This window comes from Mustelus asterias, chromosome 7 (genome assembly GCF_964213995.1).
Source record: "Mustelus asterias chromosome 7, sMusAst1.hap1.1, whole genome shotgun sequence".
Classification (NCBI taxonomy): domain Eukaryota; kingdom Metazoa; phylum Chordata; class Chondrichthyes; order Carcharhiniformes; family Triakidae; genus Mustelus; species Mustelus asterias.
The window spans coordinates 96,734,478-96,755,094 of record NC_135807.1 but is presented as its reverse complement, the minus strand read 5'-3'; positions in this window follow the sequence as shown (position 1 = coordinate 96,755,094).

The window sequence follows — 20,617 nt, the reverse complement described above, 5'->3', positions numbered from 1 at the left end:
ACTCACACCCCCATTCCTGTTCACACCCGCACACCCCCATGCCTGTTCACGCTCACACACACCGCCATTCCTGTTCACACTCACACACCCCCATGCCTGTTCACACCCACACACACCCATGCCTCTTCACACCCACACCCCATGTCTGTTCACACCCACACACCCCCATGCCTGTTCACACTCACACCCCCTATGCCTGTTCACACCCCAATGCCTGTTCACACCTACACACCCCATGCCTGTTCACACCCACACACCCCCATGCCTGTTCACACCCACACACCCCCATGCCTGTTCACACTCACACACACCGCCATTCCTGTTCACACCTACACACCCCCATGTCTGTTCACACTCACACTCCCTATGCCTGTTCACAGCCCAATGCCTGTTCACACCTACACACCCCTATGCCTGTTCACACCTACACACACCCATGCCTGTTCACACCCACACACACCCATGCCTCTTCACACTCACACCCCCAGCCTGTTCACACCTACAACCCCCATACCTGTTCACACTCACACCCCCATGCCTGCCCACACTCACACCCCCATGCCTGCCCACACTCACACCCCCATGCCTGTTCACACCCATAACCCCCATGCCTGTTCACACCCATACCCCCATGCCTGTTCACGCTCACACTCCCCCATGCCTCTTCAGACTCACACCGCTATGCTTGTTCACACTCACACACCCTCCATGCCTGTTCACACTCACACACCCCCATGCCTGTTCACACACACATCCATGCCTGTCTACATCCCCATGCCTGTTCACACGCACACACACTCCCATGCCTGTTCTCCCCCCCATGCCTGTTCACACTCACACCCCCATGCCTGTTCACACTCACACCCCCATGCCTGTTCACACTCACCCCCCCATGCCTGTTCACACTCACACCCCCATGCCTGTTCACACACACACTCACACTCCCATGCCTGTTCACATCCCCATGCCTGTTCACACTCACACCCCATGTCTGTTCACACCTACACCCCCCCAAGCCTGATCACACAAACACCCCCCTGCCTATTCACACTCACACAACCACATGACTGTTCACACCCAAACCCCCATGCCTGTTCACACTCACATACCCCTATGCCTATTCACACCTACACACCCCTATGCCTGTTCACACCTACACACCCCCATGCCTGTTCACACACACACACCTATGCCTGTTCACACCTACACACCCCTATGCCTGTTCACACCTACACACCCCTATGCCTGTTCACACACTCCCATGCCTGTTCACACTCCCATGCCTGTTCACATTCCCATGCCTGTTCACACCTACACCCCCCCATGCCTGTTCACACCTACACCCCCTCAAGCCTGATCACACAAACACCCCCTGCCTATTCACACTCACACAACCGCATGACTGTTCACACCCAAACCCCCCATGCTTGTTCACACTCACATACGCCTATGCCTGTTCACACCTACACACTCCCCTGTGCCTGCTCACACTCACACACCCCTGTGCCTGTTCACACTCACACACCCCCATGCCTGTTCACACACACACCCCTATGCCTGTTCACACTCACACACCCCTATGCCTGTTCACACTCACACACCCCCATGCCTGTTCACACTCACACACCCCCATGCCTGTTCACACTCACACACCCCTGTGCCTGTTCACACTCACACCCCCCCATGCCTGTTCACACTCACACCCCCCCATGCCTGTTCACACTCACACACCCCCATGCCTGTTCACACTCACTCACACCCATGCCTGTTCACACTCACACCTTATGCCTGTTCACACCCACACACCTCCCCCATGCCTGTTCACACTCACATTCCCCATGCCTGTTCCCACACACCCCCATGACTGTTCACACCCACACCCCCCATGCCTGTTCACACTCACACACCCCCATGCCTGTTCACACTCACATTCCCCACGCCTGTTCACATCCACACACCCCCATGTCTCTTCAGACTCACACCCCTATGCTTGTTCACACTCACAACCCCCCCCCATGCCTGTTCACACCTACACACCCTCCATGCCTGTTCACACTCACACTCCCCCATGCCTGTCCAGACTCACACACCCCTATGCCTGTTCACACTCACACCCGCCATGCCTGTTCACACTCACACCCTCCATGGCTGTTCACACTCACACCCCCCATGCCTGTTCACACTCACACCCCTCATGCCTGTTCACACTCACACCCCCCATGCCTGTTCACACTCACAACCCCCCCATGCCTGTTCACACCTACACACCCCCATGCCTGTCCATATCATAAAGGAGTGTACCGACAACTAAACAATGAGGAACACTACAGACAGTTACCCGCAGATCCGACCAAAGAACACACCCGTCAACTCAACACTCTGATCAATATCCATAACAGCGAACACAATGAGACAGCCAATAAACCGGAACGGCCGACAGAGAGATCCGCAGTGCATCCGAAGAGGAAAGAGTCGAATTGGACTCCTCCGGAAGGCCGATGCCCTCGACTTGAAATGTATGCCCAAGCCGTCAGGAGGTGCGTCAACACCAAATTCATCAGCCGCACTCACACGACAGCCCCGAACATCACCCAAGCACAATGTAACGCCATCCACGCTCTCAAGACCAATCGCAACATTGTCATCAAACCAGCAGACAAAGGAGGGGCCATCGTCATACTGAACAGAACGGATTACTGCAAAGAAGTGTACCGACAACTGAACAACGAAGAACACTACAGACAGTTACCCGCAGATCCGACCAAAGAACACACCCGTCAACTCAACAGATTGATCAAGACCTTTGATCCGGACCTTCAGAGCACCCTCCGTGCTCTCGTCCCACGTACTCCCCACGTTGGAGATCTCTACTGCCTCCCAAAGATACACAAGGCCAACACACCCGGCCGTCCCATTGTATCAGGCAATGGAACCCTGTGCGAGAACCTCTCCGGCTATGTCGAGGGCATCCTGAAACCCATTGTACAAAGAACCCCCAGCTTTTGTTGCGACACTACGGACTTCCTACAGAAACTCGGCACACATGGAGCAGTTGAACCAGGAGCGCTCCTCGTCACAATGGATGTCTCGGCACTCTACACCAGCATCCCCCACGACGATGGCATTGCTGCAACGGCCTCAGTGCTCGGCGCCGACAACTGCCAGTTTCCAGATGCAATTTTACAACTCATCCGCTTCATCCTGGACCACAATATCTTCACCTTCAACAACCAGTTCTTCATCCAGACACACGGAACAGCCATGGGGACCAAATTCGCACCTCAATATGACAACATCTTCATGCACAGGTTCGAACAAGACTTCTTCACCGCACAGGACCTTCAACCGATGCTATACACTAGATACATCGATGACATTTTCTTCCTTTGGACTCATGTGAACAATCACTGAAACAACTATATGATGACATCAAAAAGTTCCATCCCACCATCAGACTCACCATGGACTACTCTCCGGAATCGGTTGCATTCTTGGACACACAAATCTCCATTAACGACGGTCACCTCAGCACCTCACTGTACCGCAAGCCCACGGATAACCTCATGATGCTCCACTTCTCCAGCTTCCACCCTAAACACTTTAAAGAATCCATCCCCTACGGACAAGCCCTCCGAATACACAGGATATGCTCGGATGAGGAGGATCGCAACAGACACCTCCAGACGCTGAAAGATGCCCTCATAAGAACAGGATATGGCGCTTGACTCATCGATCGACAGTTCCGACGCGCCACAGCGAAAAACCGCACCGACCTCCTCAGAAGACAAACACGGACACGGTGGACAGAGTACCCTTCGTCATCCAGTTCTTCCCCGGAGCGGAGAAGCTACGGCATCTCCTCCGGAGCCTTCAACATGTCATTGATGAAGACGAACATCTCGCCAAGGCCATCCCCACACCCCCACTTCTTGCCTTCAAACAACCGCACAACCTCAAACAGACCATTGTCCGCAGCAAACTACCCAGCCTTCAGGAGAACAGAGACCACGACGCCACAGCAACCTCTGCAAGACATGCCGGATCATCGACACGGATGCCATCATCTCACGTGAGAACACCATCCACCAGGTACACGGTACATACTCTTGCAACTCGGCCAATGTTGTCTACCTGATACGCTGCAGGAAAGGATGTCCCGAGGCATGGTACATTGGGGAAACCATGCAGACACTGCGACAACGGATGAATGAACACCGCTCGACAATCACCAAGCAAGACTGTTCTCTTGCTGTTGGGGAGCACTTCAGTGGTCACGGGCATTCGGCCTCTGATATTCGGGTAAGTGTTCTCCAAGGCGGCCTTCACGACACACGATGGTGCAGAGTCGCTGAGCAGAAACTGATAGCCAAGTTCCGCACACATGAGGACGGCCTCAACCGGGATATTGGGTTCATGTCACACTACTTGTAATCCCCACAGCTTGCCTGGATCTGCAGTCTCACTGGCTGTCCTGTCTGGAGACAATACATATCTCTTTAGCCTGTCTTTGGGCGGCACGGTAGCACAGTGGTTAGCACTGCTGCTTCACAGCTCCAGGGACCTGGGTTTGATTCCCGGCTTGGGTCACTGTCTGTGTGGAGTTTGCACATTCTCCTCGTGTCTGCGTGGGTTTCCTCCGGGTGCTCCGGTTTCCTCCCACAGTCCAAAGATGTGCGGGTTAGGTTGATTGGCCGTGCTAAAATTGCCCCTTAGTGTCTTGAGATGCATAGGTTAGAGGGATTAGCGGATAAATATGTAGGGATATGGGGGTAGGGCCTGGGTGGGATTGTGGTCGGTGCAGGCTCGATGGGCCGAATGGCCTCTTTCTGTACTGTAGGGTTTCTATGAAATCTATGAAATGATGCTCTCTCCACTCACACTGTTTGTATCTTAAAGACTTGATTAGCTGGAAGTATTCGCATTCCAACCATTATTCATGTAAATTGAGTTTGTGTCTTTATATACCCTGTTTGTGAACAGAATTCCTACTCACCTGAAGAAGGGGCTTAAGGCTCCGAAAGCTTGTGTGGCTTTTGCTACCAAATAAACATGTTAGACTTTAACCTGGTGTTGTTAAACTTCTTACTGTGTTTACCCCAGTCCAATGCCGGCATCTCCACATCATGACCTTTCAAGACCTCAGGGCATACCCAAGTGCTTCACACGCACTGAAGTACATTTAAAGTGCAGTCACTGTTGTAGTGGAGGAAAACTGGCAACAAAGATGTGTGCAGAGCAAGATCCCACAAAGAACAACCAGACTGCCCAAAATGCAAGGAGCTACAAAAGGTCGTGAATGTAGCCCAATCCATCACGCAAACCAGCGTCCCATCCATTGACTCTGTCTACACTTCCCGCTGCCTCAGAAAAGCAGCCAGCATAATTAAGGACCCCACACACCCTCGACATTCCCTCTTCCACCTTCTTCCTTTGGGAAAAAGATACAAAAGTCTGAGGTCACGTACCAATCGACTCAAGAACAGCTTCTTCCCGGCTGCTGTCAGACTTTTGAATGGACGTACCTTGCATTAAGTTGATCTTCCTCTACACCCTAGCTATGACTGTAACACTACATTCTGCACTCTCTCCTTTCCTTCTCTATGAACAATATACTTTGTCTGTATAGCGCGCAAGAAACAATACTTTTCACTGTATGTTAATACATGTGACAATAATAAATCAAATCAAATCAAACAAGTGATTTGGTTTTCAGTGATGAAAGCAAATTGCAATGCATGCTGGAAATCTAAAATAACAAAGCGAGCGGTGAAATGCTGGAAAACACAGGTCTGGGCAGAGAGAATGAAACTGAGTTAAAGTTTCAGGTTGGTGATCCTTCTTCAGTGATATTGGCTAAGGGATTGTTTACGTCTAGCTAATAGAACAAACAGGGCCTCGGTTTGACACCTTGATCAGAGTCATGCTGACAGTAAACCTAACGACTGGGCCTCTCACAACTGTTCCCACGAACCTGAGCCTTCAGCAGTGATGTTTCGATTTGTCCACTCCGAGGAACTCCCCCTATCTCCCATCACCCACCTGTTATCCATGAGCCTCCCAAAGGCCTCACGCCACTGACCCCCAGGCAGATAGTCAGAGTAAAGCAGAAACAGTCTGCTCCAGGCTGGGGAGATAGAACTGCTTTACCCTTTATTTACTCCATCGGTAAACACGTAAAGACTGAAGCCATTAGTTAAAAGTACAACCTTCAGGCTGGCAGTCCAGCTTTCTCCAGAACTTTCCGGATGACGTAGGGCTTGACGTCAACAAAGAGGTCACAGTTCAGGTCACACTGGGTCACAGGGCTGATCTGCTGCTTGTCCTTCGAGCGCGGATGTGTTTCCTGTGCTCCACCGGTGTTTATTTAGTCTACCTAACTGGGAGTTTTCCACCCCAGTCAGTGGTGTCTGTGTGTCTGTAGCAGGTATATTTGTTTTGCTTTTATCTGCCACATTTGATGTTTCTTGTTCGACTGAAAAAGCAGCGGCTGTTGAGAAACGTCTGCATGACCCACACTGCTGTCACCATGATCGATTCCCCCCCGCCACATTTATTATCTCATTCTCCCCATGATGCCATGACCAGAGTCAATCTTCAGCATGAAATCGATTCCATAAACCCTCAGCCCAAATTCCTTTTTTATTTGTTTTGAGTATCTTAGTGTCAGAGTCTGCTTAAGTCATTAACATTTATCTCAGGTTAAGAAACACAGGAGAACAATGAACTGCTGTGTGGTGAGTGAAGAATGAAGGAAGCCAGTCTTGTTCTGAAGTACCTGTAGCTAATGCTTTGAGATTTAGACTGAGCTATATTTTGTTCAGCCTTGAGTTGTACACTTTATTTGCAAGGCCAGCATTTATTGCTCTTGCCTAACGCAACTCCAGATGATCCAGATGCTGCTGATAGTATCATATTTTTCACCAAGGCAATGTAAACTGTGATCTAATCTTATTCATGCTTCAAAGATATAATTATCTTTTGTGTGCACATCCTGTTCTCAGAGCTACGGGAGCAGCTGATTACAATTTATCCACACAGATCAATCACTGATTGTGATGATGTTTCTTCAAGGTTCATTAATATAAACATTCAATTCTTATCAAACGTTTGAATGAAATAGTTAAGTTTCTTCCTGTGCCAGACCTTAGTTATACTCACCACTCATACCCAACAGCATGAAGGAGTCTGACTGTGCAAGTCAAGCGACCAGCAAGTGCACTGTTACTTACAAATTTAGCCTTCTGGAGCACAGCAAAGAGATAGAGAATCTGATTAACTAGCACGATGACAATAATCTCTCCCTCAGTGTCAGTAAAACGAAGGAGATAGTCATCGACTTCAGGAAGCATAGTGGAGGACATGTCCCTGTCTACATCAACGGGGATGGAGTAGAAATGGTTGAGACCTTCAAGTTTTTAGGTGTCTAGATCAACCACCTGTCCTGGTCCCTCCACACCGACGCTATAGTTAAGAATATCCATCAGCGCCTCTACTTTCTCAGGAGGCGAAGGAAATTCGGCATGTCCGCTATGACTCTCACCAACTTCTACAGATGCACCATAGAAAGCATCCTTTCTGGCTGTATCACAGCTTGGTATGGCTCCTGCCCTGACCAAGACCGCAAGAAAGTACAAAGGGTTGTGAACGTAGCCCAGTCCATCACACAAACCAACCTCCCATCCATTGGCTCTGTCTACACTTCCCACCGCCTCAGAAAAGCAGTCAGCATAATCAAGGACCTCATTCTGTTCCATCTTCTTCCATCGGTAGAAAGATACAAAAGTCTGACATCACGTACCAACCGTGTTTCTTCCCTGTTGCCAGTAGAGTTTTGAATGGACCTACTTCGTACTAAGTTGATCTTTTTCTACACCCTAGCTATGATAGCAACACTATATTCTGCACCCTCTCCTTTCCTTCCATCCTATGTACTCTATGAATGGTACGTATAGCGCACAAGAATCAGTGCCTTTCACTGCATCCCAACACACATGGCAATAATAAATCAAATCAAAAATCAATTAAAGATGTGAGTTTCTTACACGGAGGCCGTTGCCACTACCTTGAATTTGGGCAGAGTGCAGATTAACTCCAGCCATATTGACGAGAAGCTAATAACACTCAAGGAGGACAACACCATTCAGGACAAAGCAACATACTTCATCAGATCTTCCACTAGGCCAAATAGTCACAAACTCCAGCAGCAGCTTACCTTGGCTGGACGTGTATTATTAAAGGATGCACTACAGCACTCATTGAGGCAGGGGTAGGGAATCCCAGTCCTGGAGCTGGATCCGGTCCATTGCACTTTTTTATCTGGCCCACAGGGAGATTTCAAAATCCAGTCCTGCCCTTGCAAGTTGCCCTCTGTGCCAGCCGCTGCCATCTTCTAAAGCCTGAGCCTCAGCCACAGTCAACAGAGGCCCAGGGTGTGGGGAGAGAGTGAGGCCCAAGATCCAGGACAAAAACCTAAAATGCTGGGAAATCTCAGCAGGTCTGACAGCATCTATGGAGAGACAATAGAGCCAACGTTTCGAGTCTGGATGATCCTTGGTCAGAGTTCCAGGAGCAGGAGCGCAGAGCAGTGACGGGAAGCTGCCAGCGGCTGACTGGGTGGTGAAGAGTGAGTAACCTGAGGCAGGGGAGAAAGAGAGCAGGACAGCCGGCTCCATCAGCAGCTCACCCCCCACCCCCCCCCCCCCCCCCCCCCCCGCCCCCCGCCTTCCCCCCCAACCCCAGCTCCATTGGTGTCCAGGGCCAGGGGCTCAGCCTCTGCAAACTGAGGAAGAAATCCACGCAAGCCCTAGGCCCTGGTGCAGCCTCAGACTGAGAGTTGACCAGAGCCACTGCCCTGGGCTAGTTTGGGGGTGAGACAGATTGGGAAAGTAGAGAGTGAGACAGAGTGGGAGAGGAGAGAGAGATAAAGTGGGAAAGGGGAGACGGAGAGAGACAGGATGGGAAAGGAAAGAGGGGGAGAGAGAGAGTGAGAAAGGAGAGGGAGAGAGGCAGAGAGAGACAGACTGAGAAAGGAGAGCAGGAGAGCGAGAGAGGGAAACAGTGGGAGAGGAGAGAGGGAGAGAGAGACAAAGTGGGAAAGGAGAGACGGAGAGAGACAGGATGGGAAAGGAGAGGAGAGAGGCCGAGAGGAATAGTGGGAAAGGAGAGAGAGGGTGGGAAAGGAGAGGGAGAGAGAGACAGATTGAGAGAGGAGAGGGAGAGAGGCCGAGAGAGACAGTGGGAAAGGAGACAGAGGAAGAGGAAAGCAAGGGGAAGGTTGAGCTGAATTCCAGGAATGCTGTGACTGAGAAACTGAAGCTGTGCTACTAATTAAGGAAAAAGAAACTCAGTTATCGCATTAAAGCAGTGGGTGAGTTGAACGTTGCTGTTTTTCTCTCGTTAAAATAATAAATTACGTTGGTTTTTATGTGTGTGGCCTGCAACTGATTTTGCCTATGAGAGGCCCTTGATAAGAAAACGTTCCCCACCCCCACACAATGGCCTGTCCAAAGGCAAAGTGTGGTGAACCATCGTTGGTTACCACTGTGGGGTTATTCCTATGTTACTGTTGGGTTAGGGTGTTGCCACTGTGGGGGTTGTATAATGTTGTTGGGTTAGGGTGTTTACCTGTGGTAGATGTTGTTATGGCACATCCCGGTCGGGCCCCGCCTCCTGGGGAGAGGTATAAGACCCTCTGCTCAGACGGGACCCCTCCAGTCTGAATTGGTGTACTCGTGTTAGTTAGTTCCATTGTTTGCTAATAAAAGCCTTCAATCGCTGAAGCCTTGTACCTTGTGCTTGATTGTCGCGCATCAATTTTATTAGCAAACATAAAACTCTCGACAGTAAAGGGAGTATGGAACAAATACTAAAACCAGAGCGTCTGACGCTGGACCCACGTGCGGTCGGTGCCGCTAACACCTTCGACCACTGGTGGAAGTGTTTCGAAGACTACCTGGCAGCCTCTGCAGCTGTTACTACAGATGACGACAAACTCCAGGTCCTCCACGCGAGGGTAAGCGACACGGTCTATCTTGCGATTCGTGCGGCCACCACTTACCCGAGGGCCATCGAGCTCTTGAAGAAACGATACACGAGACCACCCAACGAGATCCACGCTTGTTACCTCCTCGCTACACGACGTCGGCAGTCGGGCGAAACCATGGAGGACTACGCCAATGAGCTCTTGCAGCTTGCCAGGGGCTGCGACTGCAAGGATGTGTTGGCAGAGCAATATATGTACGACCTCGCCCGAGATGCGTTCGTAGCAGGGGTAGGGTCCTCGTACATCCGGCTTAAGCTATTAGAGAAAGGGAACCTCAACTTGACCCAAGCGATGGAGATGGCTGAGATGCTGGAGGCAGCGTCGAAAAGCTTGGCTCTGTACCCCGAAGACCACGTGGGGACAAGGTGGCAGGAGCAAGCACAAATCCCTCCTCGCCCCACGGGCTCGCGCTCCCATATCGATCCGACGACGGCGGCAGCTCCAGGCGGCCAGCGATGCTATTTTTGCGGCGGAGCCAAGCATCCACGGCAACAGTGTCCTGCAAAAACGGCGATCTGCAGTCAGTGTGGTAAAAAGGGGCACTATGCTAAAGTTTGCAGGTCGAAGCCCAAGAACGGCAGTGCAGCCTGTGACCCTCCAGAGCGGAGACAATCTCCTTCGGCGTCGCAGTACCCACGAGGTCCGACCACGTGCAAACCCAGGACGACGCCATTGTGGCTGACGGAGGAGGAGGAAGACCACCAGGAGTCGCTACGCTTGGCGCCCTCACCCACGTGCGATTCATGGGGGCGGCCATCATGGTCAACGACGACTAGGAGCGACCAGCAGGGGTCCTCAGTATCAACCTCGGCTGCATGCAGTGACGCCCAGGGGCCAACGGTGGCGTCGATCTCTCTGGACCAGACAAAGCATCACAGGCTTGACAGTTCCATGATGAACATCAAGGTAAATGGTCGTACTGTGTATTGTCTGTTTGACAGTGGGAGCACCGAGAGTTTTATTCACCCTGACACTGCAAAAAGGTGTGGACTCCGGGTTCTACCTGCCAAACAGACAATTTCCATGGCATCACGGTCCCGGTCTGTACCGATCCAAGGACGTTGTATGGTAACCCTAGAGGTGCAGGGCACAATTTACGAGCGATACAGGCTCGTTGTGTTACCGCACCTTTGCGCGCCAATTCTCCTCGGACTAAACTTTATGGTCCACATGAAGAGTGTGATCCTACAGTACGGTGGGCCACTCCCTTCACTGGCAGTAGGGAATCAGCCGCAGCCTCCAAATTGCCCAAAGCGCCCCGCATGCAATCTCTCCACACTAAAAATCACCACACCTTCTTTATTTAAGAATCTGGTACCAGGCTGCAAGCCCATCGCTACTAAGAGAAGGCGTTACAGCGCTGAAGACCGGATCTTTATCAGATCTGAGGTTCAGCGGCTCCTCAAAGAAGGGATCATACAGGCCAGTGCTAGTCCGTGGAGAGCGCAGGTCGTGGTGGTTAAAAGCGGGAACAAACCTCGGATGGTCATCGACTACAGTCAGACCATTAACCGTTATACGCAGCTGGATGCGTATCCTCTCCCGCGCATATCTGATATGGTCAATCAGATTGCGCAGTACCGGGTGTTCTCTACCATAGACCTTAAGTCCGCCTACCATCAACTCCCCATCCGCCCAGAGGACCGACAATACACGGCTTTTGAGGCGGATGGTCGTCTATACCAGTTTCTTAGGGTTCCATTTGGTGTCACCAATGGGGTCTCGGTCTTCCAGCGTGCTATGGACCGAATGGTGGACCAGAACGGGTTGCGGGCTACCTTCCCGTACCTGGATAACGTCACCATCTGCGGCCATGACCAGCAGGACCGTGACACGAATCTCCAAAACTTTCTGCGCACTGCATCTCGCCTGAATCTGACCTATAACAGGGAGAAGTGCGTATTCCGTACGCGCAGGTTAGCTATCCTTGGATACGTGGTGGAAAACGGGGTCATCGGCCCTGATCCAGACCGTATGCGCCCCCTTACTGAACTTCCCTTGCCCGCTAGCACAAAAGCACTGAGGAGATGCCTCGGCTTCTTTTCGTATTATGCGCAGTGGGTCCCCAACTACGCGGACAAAGCCCGTCCGCTCATCAAGTCCACAACCTTCCCACTCACGCCGGAGGCCCAATTGGCCTTCAAGGCTTTGAAAAGCGACATTGCAAAAGCCACGATGCACGTGGTGGATGAATCCATCCCTTTTCAGGTGGAAAGTGATGCATCTGATTTCGCCCTGGCCGCCACACTAAACCAGGCAGGCAGGCCCGTCGCGTTTTTTTCCCGCACCCTTCAAGGCCCCGAAATTCGGCACTCAGCGGTGGAGAAGGAGGCTCAGGCCATTGTGGAGGCCATCAGACACTGGCGCCATTACCTGGCGGGGAAGCGGTTCACCCTGATCACGGATCAACGATCCGTGGCGTTTATGTTCAGTAACACGCAGAGGGGCAAGATCAAGAATGATAAGATCTTGCGGTGGAGAATTGAGCTCTCCACCTATAATTACGATATTATGTATCGTCCAGGGAAGCTCAATGAGCCCTCGGATGCCCTCTCGCGCGGAACATGTGCCATCATGCAGGAGGACCGCTTGAAGGCCCTCCACAATGACCTGTGCCATCCTGGAGTCACCCGACTCTACCACTTCGTAAAAGCCCGCAACCTGCCCTACTCGGTGGAGGATGCCAGGTCAGTAACAAGAAGCTGTCGGATTTGCGCGGAATGCAAACCGCACTTTTATCGACCGGACCGGGCACAATTGGTCAAGGCCACTCGCCCCTTCGAGAGGCTGAGTGTGGATTTTAAGGGCCCCCTTCCCTCAACGGACCGGAATGTCTATTTTCTCAATATAATAGATGAATACTCCCGGTTCCCGTTTGTTGTCCCCTGTGCGGACACGTCGACTGCCACAGTGATTAAGGCATTCAGTGATCTTTTTACCCTGTTCGGGTACCCCTGCTACATACATAGCGACAGGGGCTCGTCGTTCATGAGTAACGACTTGAGGCAATTCCTGCTCTCATACGGGATTGCCTCTAGTAGAACCACGAGCTACAACCCTAGGGGTAACGGACAGGTGGAGAGGGAGAATGCTACAGTCTGGAAGGCTGTCCTACTGGCGCTGAAATCCAAGGGCCTTCCAGTCTCCCGTTGGCAGGAGGTCCTTCCAAATGCGCTTCATTCCATTCGCTCCCTCCTGTGTACGGCAACCAATGCTACTCCCCACGAGAGGATGTTCTCATTCCCTCGGAAGTCGTCCTCGGGGATCTCCTTACCAGCCTGGTTGACGTACCCAGGACCCGTCCTTCTGCGGCGACATGTGAGGGCCCGCAAGTCCGACCCCTTGGTCGAACCGGTCCAACTCCTCCACGCCAACCCTCAGTATGCCTATGTGGCATATCCTGACGGGCGAGAGGACACAGTCTCGATTCGAGACCTGGCGCCCGCAGGGGACGTAGCAACTCCTGTCGCTCCCATACCCCCTGTCACGAATCCCCTATCACTTATTTCTTCCCCAGACGTGGCGCGGTCAGCACTGGGACCAGTGCATAACAGTTATACTCCCATGTACAGCTTGCCTGAGACTCGGAGATCGGCGCCACCACAGAAGGTTCCAGGATCCCCTGCACCATCGCCTCACCAGGGTCAACCGGCCCGGGAGTCCTCGAGGGGACAGCCGGACGCTGTTTTGGAGAGAACGCCACCGCAAGCACCTGCTCCGGTGTCGCAACCGGTGTTGAGGAGATCACAGCGACGGTGCGGTCCTCCAGACCGTCTGGACTTGTGAATTTTGCATATATGTGACCTGTTTTCGCACCCCGCCGGCCTTTGTTTTTAAAGGAGGGGTGAATGTGGTGAACCATCGTTGGTTACCACTGTGGGGTTATTCCTATGTTACTGTTGGGTTAGGGTGTTGCCACTGTGGGGGTTGTATAATGTTGTTGGGTTAGGGTGTTTACCTGTGGTAGATGTTGTTATGGCACATCCCGGTCGGGCCCCGCCTCCTGGGGAGAGGTATAAGACCCTCTGCTCAGGCGGGACCCCTCCAGTCTGAATTGGTGTACTCGTGTTAGTTAGTTCCATTGTTTGCTAATAAAAGCCTTCAATAGCTGAAGCCTTGTACCTTGTGCTTGATTGTCGCGCATCACAAAGTACTGCAGATTCTGGAAATCTGAAATAAAAGCAAAACATGCTGGAAATACTCAGCAGCTCATGCAGCATCTGCGCAGAGGGAACAAAGTGACATGTCAGGTCGATGGCCTCCCATCAGACTGAAAATAGAAATGTAAGATATTTTACACCAGTAGAAGAGGCAGGGGTGGGGATGGAGGGTGGGGGGCGGGGGCGGTGGGGTGGGGTGGAGGGGGGGAGAATAAAAGGGAAAGTCGGTGATAGGGTGGAGGGAGGTGAGATTAAATAATAAAAGTTTTCACGATGAGCAAACCAAAGAGATTGATCCTCCCTGCAGCCACCTCGACCCTAAACGATGGAATTTCCATCTAAATGCCTCTTCAACTGTCTCTCCTGCTTTGAACTGTTGCTTAAAACCTATCTCTTTAACTAAGCACTTGGTTGGGGCAGCACGGTGGCACTGTGATTAACTGTGATTCCTGGCTTGGGTCACTGTCTGTGCAGAGTCTGCACATTCTCCTCGTGTCTGCGTGGGTTTCCTCCGGGTGCTCCGGTTTCCTCCCACAGTCTGAAAGACGTGCTGCTTAGGTGCATTGGCCGTGCTAAATTCTCCCTCAGTGTACCCGAACAGGCAGCAGAGTGTGGCAACTTTGGGATTTTCACAGTAACTTCATTGCAGTGTTAATGTAAGCCTACTTGTGACAATAATAAATAAACTTTAAACCTGTCCTAATATCTCATCCTCTGGCTAGGTGTTGATTTTATTTATCTCGTTACACTCCCATGAAGGTTTACGATATTAAAGATGTACTATAAGTGTACATTGCTGTTGTTGAAATGACCCTGCCAGTTAAACCTCAACCATTGGCCAATTGGCATTTTGAGCACTGTGGTGTATAAAGAAGGTACGATTGCCAAGGTGTAAACTCGATTGTTGTAAAGTTAATTGTAGCTTTTAGTGCTTTAAAGGCAATTGGTTGCTTTTCTCGTGCAAGTACAGTTTGAAATGGTTCATTAGTTTTATTGCGCATGAGCTTTGCGCTCTCAGTTTTTTCCACTGGCAAAGACTTGTTAGCACATGGGATTTGGAATCGAATAACTGCATATCACAATTCTTCCAACGTCATTAAATTTTTCAATGATGAGTTTGTTCTTCCAAGGGACAGATGCACTCCCTGCGCACACACTGACGGGTTTGTGTATTGTGAGTCCTGACAGTGCAAACCTCACATGCTTGCACTTAGCTTAATCATTTGTAATCTTTTCTGTACGCTTATTAAAAGAGGAATATTTGGAGATGGCACTTTTTCAGAAAAGTTAATCCCCAACATTTTCATCAGAATTCTGATGCATTGGAGAATAAACAACACAGACTTTTGCAGATGAGATTTCCAAAATATAAAGTCAGACAAATCGGACATCTAAGGGTACAAAGGCTTGTACACAATTGTAGGCAATGACCTTTGCCCTCCAAGAGGATGATTGACTCTGATACAATAATGTTTTTGTGCAACTTAGCTAATGGATTTTCAGTCAAATATTTGCTACATTCTTCAGGCATGACTATTTAGGGTTTAAGGCAACTTCAAACGCACAACAACAGCCACTTAAAAGGGTTATTTTTTTTCCTCTCTTTTAACTTATTTGTTCTGGCCTTGTGAGCGACTTTGGAAAGGCCACATTTACTCTCTTTCCCTGGTTGGTCTAAAAATGACGGTGACAGATATTCTCCTTAGCAAGTCCACAACAATAGTCTGGCTGCACAAGAAAGCCCATGTTTTTACAATCATCATAAAACCTATTCCTGTGTTGCATTTAGCCGAATAAATGTCCAGTTCATTGTAATGCATGATGCGGCACATTTGAAAAACATCAGGGGGGTAGTTTTCCCATCTGCCCACCACGGAGATTGTAGGGGGGGGGTGGGGGGTGCATGGGAATGGACCATTGGGCAAGGTCCATTGAACTTGGGTGTGATTTTCCGGTTTTGGGGTGAACACGACTGGCAAATCCTGCCCAGGAGTCAGTTAATGGTTCTAAAGTGAACAGGGTAGATTTATAACTTGCCACCCGGGTATAAAATTGGCATTGCAGATTGATATTCGTGATGGAAACCAATGGGAATTAAAACAGGCACTTTCTACAATCTGCAACAACAATTTTACACCTGGGCAGTAAGTAGAAAACCTCTTTCAACATATTCCCTCATTTTCACCCCATTATCCCTGTGCTTCCTGACCTACACTGGATCCCCACCTTCATACGCCTTGATTTTAATTATTGTCATCCTTGTGTTCAAATGGTCTCACCCCTGATAACCTCACCTAACCTTACACTTTGAGAGCTCTGCTTTCATCCAACCCTGGCTCCTTGCTCATTCTCCACTTCCTACACCTGACATTGACTCCTGTGCCTTCTGCTTTCTCCGATCTCTCTGAAATTCCCTCCCCAAAACTCACTGGGCGGAGTTTGCTGGCAGCGTTCACCCCCAAAGCCGGAAAATCCCATCCGAGGGCAGCGGACCTTTGCTTGGTCTATGTCCCACCCGCTACGATTCCCGTGGTGGGCGGGACGGGAAAATTCCGCTGTCTTTCTCCTTCTTAATGGCACTCATGAAAGCCTCTATCTGTGACCAGGTTCTTTGTCGTATTGTCCTTGTTTTTGGCTGGTGTCAAATTATAGAATCATGGAATCCCTACAGTGCAGAAGGAGGCCATTTGGCCCATGGAGCCTGCATTGACAACAATCCCACCCAGGCCCTATCCCCATAATCCCACGTATTTACCCTGATAATCGCCCTGATATTAGGGGGAAATTTAACATGGCCAATCCATCTAACCTGCACATCTTTGGACTGTAGGAGGAAACCTAATGAGAAGTCTCACAACACCAGGTTAAAGTCCAACAGGTTTATTTGGTAGCACAAGCCACTAGCTTTCGGAGCGCTGCCCCTTCATCAGGTGAGTGGGAGTTCTGTTCACAAACAGGGCATATAAAGACACAAACTCAATTTACAAAATAATGGTTGGAATGCGAGTCTTTACAGGTAATCAAGTCTTAAAGGTACAGACAATGTGAGTGGAGAGTGGACACGGGACGAACGTGGAATCTCCACACAGTCAGCCGCGGCTGGAATTGAACCCGGGTCCCTGGCACTGTGAGGCAGCAGTGCTAACCACTGTGCCATCATGCCACCCTAATGTTTATGTTTGATAATGTTCCTGTGGAAGATTTTGCAATGATTGCTTTTGAAGATTCATTCATGCATGTCTGCTTTGCCTGAAGCTAGGGCCTTGGCTCACTGTCTACCAAGCTTCACCCTAAGCCATTTTTCTTAGCAGCTTTTGACAGTGGTAACTTGCCATTGCCTTCCATTCTCAGGGTCAGTGCGAGGAAGCAGGCCCAATGTCACACCTCAGCCAGGACAGGAATTCAACCTGTTGGTGTTATTCTGAACACACATTAGCCATCGAAGCTAACCTGCCACTGTTTGCTGATGATATTCTTCTACATATCTTTAAGTGACTGGTTTTTTTTTCAATTCAAATGTTTCAATTGATCAGAATACAAGAGGAATGGAACCGGATCAGGGACTAAACAAAATGTTCCTTTTTACTTCTAAGTGCACAGTTGTGGCACAGTGGTTTTTCTATGGTTCTATATTTAAGAAAAACTTGGACGGGTTCATGGATGAGAGGGGTGTGGAGGGATATGGTCCAAGTGCAGGTCAGTGGGACTAGGCAAAAAATGGTTCGGCACAGACAAGAAGAGCCAAAAGGCCTGTTTCTGAGCTGTAATTTTCTATGGTTCTATGGTAAGCACTGCTGCCTCACAGTGCCAGGGACCGGGGTTCGATTCTTGGTTTGGGTCACTGTCTGTGCAGAGTTTGCACATTCTCCCCGTGTCTATGTGGGTTTCCGGTTTCCTCCCACATTCTGAAAGATGTGCTGGTTAGATGCATTGACCATGCTAAATTCTCCCTCAGTGTACCCGAACAGGCGCCGGAGTGTGGCGACTAGGGGATTTTCACAGTAACTTCATTGCGGTGTTAATGTTAAGCCTACTTGTGACAATAATAAGTAAACTTAAAACTAAAGTTCAACAACGAGTTTTTAGAGAGTGTATATTGGAACTTCATATGGTTTAATGAGGACATGGTGTGAAGTTGGTGTTAATACCCCTGACTGTATCTGTTCTCTTTCCCACAGGCACGGTCCCAAGTTCTGCAGCAGAGCTCAGCAGTAATCATCACTAACTCCACAACTCCCACACAAATATTACAGTCCACTAACATCCAGTCCCCACTGCCTGAAAATACTGGAACTTTGCCCCATTCAGACAAACTAATTGCAGATGAGAAAACTAAAGAAAATGCAGGGAAGGTGGGGGGAAATATAAATCCCCGTGCTGCTCACACCAGCAAAATTCTCAAATGACAGTTTTAAGGTATATTTTTATGCCAGCCTGATATGACCAGAAAATTCATTTAAATCTCATAAAGCAGCATGCGTGAAAGAATGATTTTATAATTCAATGCTGGGCAGAAAATTTGTGGTAATGTATTGATCGATCGACAGTTCCGACATGCCACCGCGAAAAACCGCACCAACCTCCTCAGAAGACAAACACGGGACACGGCGGACAGGGTACCCTTCGTCGTCCAGTACTTCCCCGGAGCGGAGAAGCTAAGACATCTCCTCCGGAGCCTTCAACATGTCATCGATGAAGACGAATATCTCGCCAAGGCCATCCCCACACCCCCACTTCTTGCCTTCAAACAACCACCCAACCTCAAACGGACCATTGTCTGCAGCAAACTACCCGGCCTTCAGGAGAACAGTGACCACGACATCACACAACCCTGCCACAGCAACCTCTGCAAGACGTGCTGGATCATCGACACAGATGCCATCATCTCACGTGAGAACACCATCCACCAGGTACACGGTACATACTCTTGCAACTCGACCAAAGTTGTCTACCTGATACGCTGCAGGAAAGGATGTCCCGAGGCATGGTACATTGGTGAGACCATGCAGACGCTATGACAACGAATGAATGAACACCGCTCAACAATCACTAGGCAGGAGTGTTCCCTTCCAATGGGGGAACACTTCAGCGGTCATGGGCATTCAGCCTCTGATCTTTGGGTAAGCATTCTCCAAGGCGGCCTTCATGACACACGACAATGCAGAATCGCTGAGCAGAAACTGATGGCCAAGTTCCACACACATGAGGACGGCCTAAACCGGGATCTTGGGTTCATGTCACACTATCTGTAACCCCCACGACTTGCCTGGGCTTGCAAAATCTCACTAACTGTCCCGGCTGGAGACAATACACATCTTACAACAATCCTCTCTCCACTCACATTGTCTGTACCTTTAAGACTTGATTACCTGTAAAGACTTGCATTTCACCCATTATCTTGTAAATTGAGTTTGTGTCTTTATATGCCCTGTTTGTGAACACGGGTCCTCACTCACCTGAAGAAGGGGTTTGGGGCTCCGAAAGCTAGTGCTGCCAAATAAACCTGTTGGACTTTAACCTGGTGTTGTGAGAGTTCTTACTGTGCTTACCCCAGTCCAACGCCGGCATCTCCACATCAATGTATTGATCACCAGTTGCAGTCTTGTCAAAATTCCAGTGGTGTAATAGATAGCCAGTGGGGCCAGTCTGCCTATGTTGTAAAATGATGTGTGTGGTTCAGAATAACACTAACAGTGTGCATTTGATTCCTGTCCCGGCTGGAGCTGCCCCCTTTTCCTGCCAATGTGAGTGGAATTGGCAATGTCAAACTACCACTGACAAAAACTGCCAAGAAAAACGGCACGTTGGCACAGTGGTTAGCACTGCTGCCTCACAGCGCCAGGGACCCGGGTTCAATTCCAGCCTCGGGTCACTGTCTGTGTGGATTTAGCACATTCTCCCGTGTCTGCATGGGTTTCCTCCGGGTGCTCCGGTTTCCTCCCACAGTCCAAAGGATTGGGCATGCTAAATTGCCCCTTGGTGTCCAAAGATGTGTAGGTTAGGTGGATTAGTCATGGTAAATACACAGGATTATGGGGATAGGGCGATTGGAGAGTGGGGGGGGGGCATGGATGCTGAGTATGATGCTCTTTCGGAGAGTCAGAGCAGACTCGATGGGCCGAATGACCTCCTTCTGCACTGTAGGGATTCTAAGTGCCATGGCTCAGGCTGAAGCATCAGTAGGCAATGGACCAATGACCTGGCTCTGGGCAGATCACTCATGTAGGATGAAGAATAGTTGGCCAATCGTAAGATCAAGGGATAGAATTGCCTCTTGGGTGGTAATGCAAATTAGATGATACCAAATTGAATTCCTTATTGTGCATTTACCCCCGCGCCCCCCCCCCCCCCCCCCCCCCCCACCCTCCCCACGCCCCCCGCCGGGGAGAAAAGAGAATTGGCCAGTATGTGAACT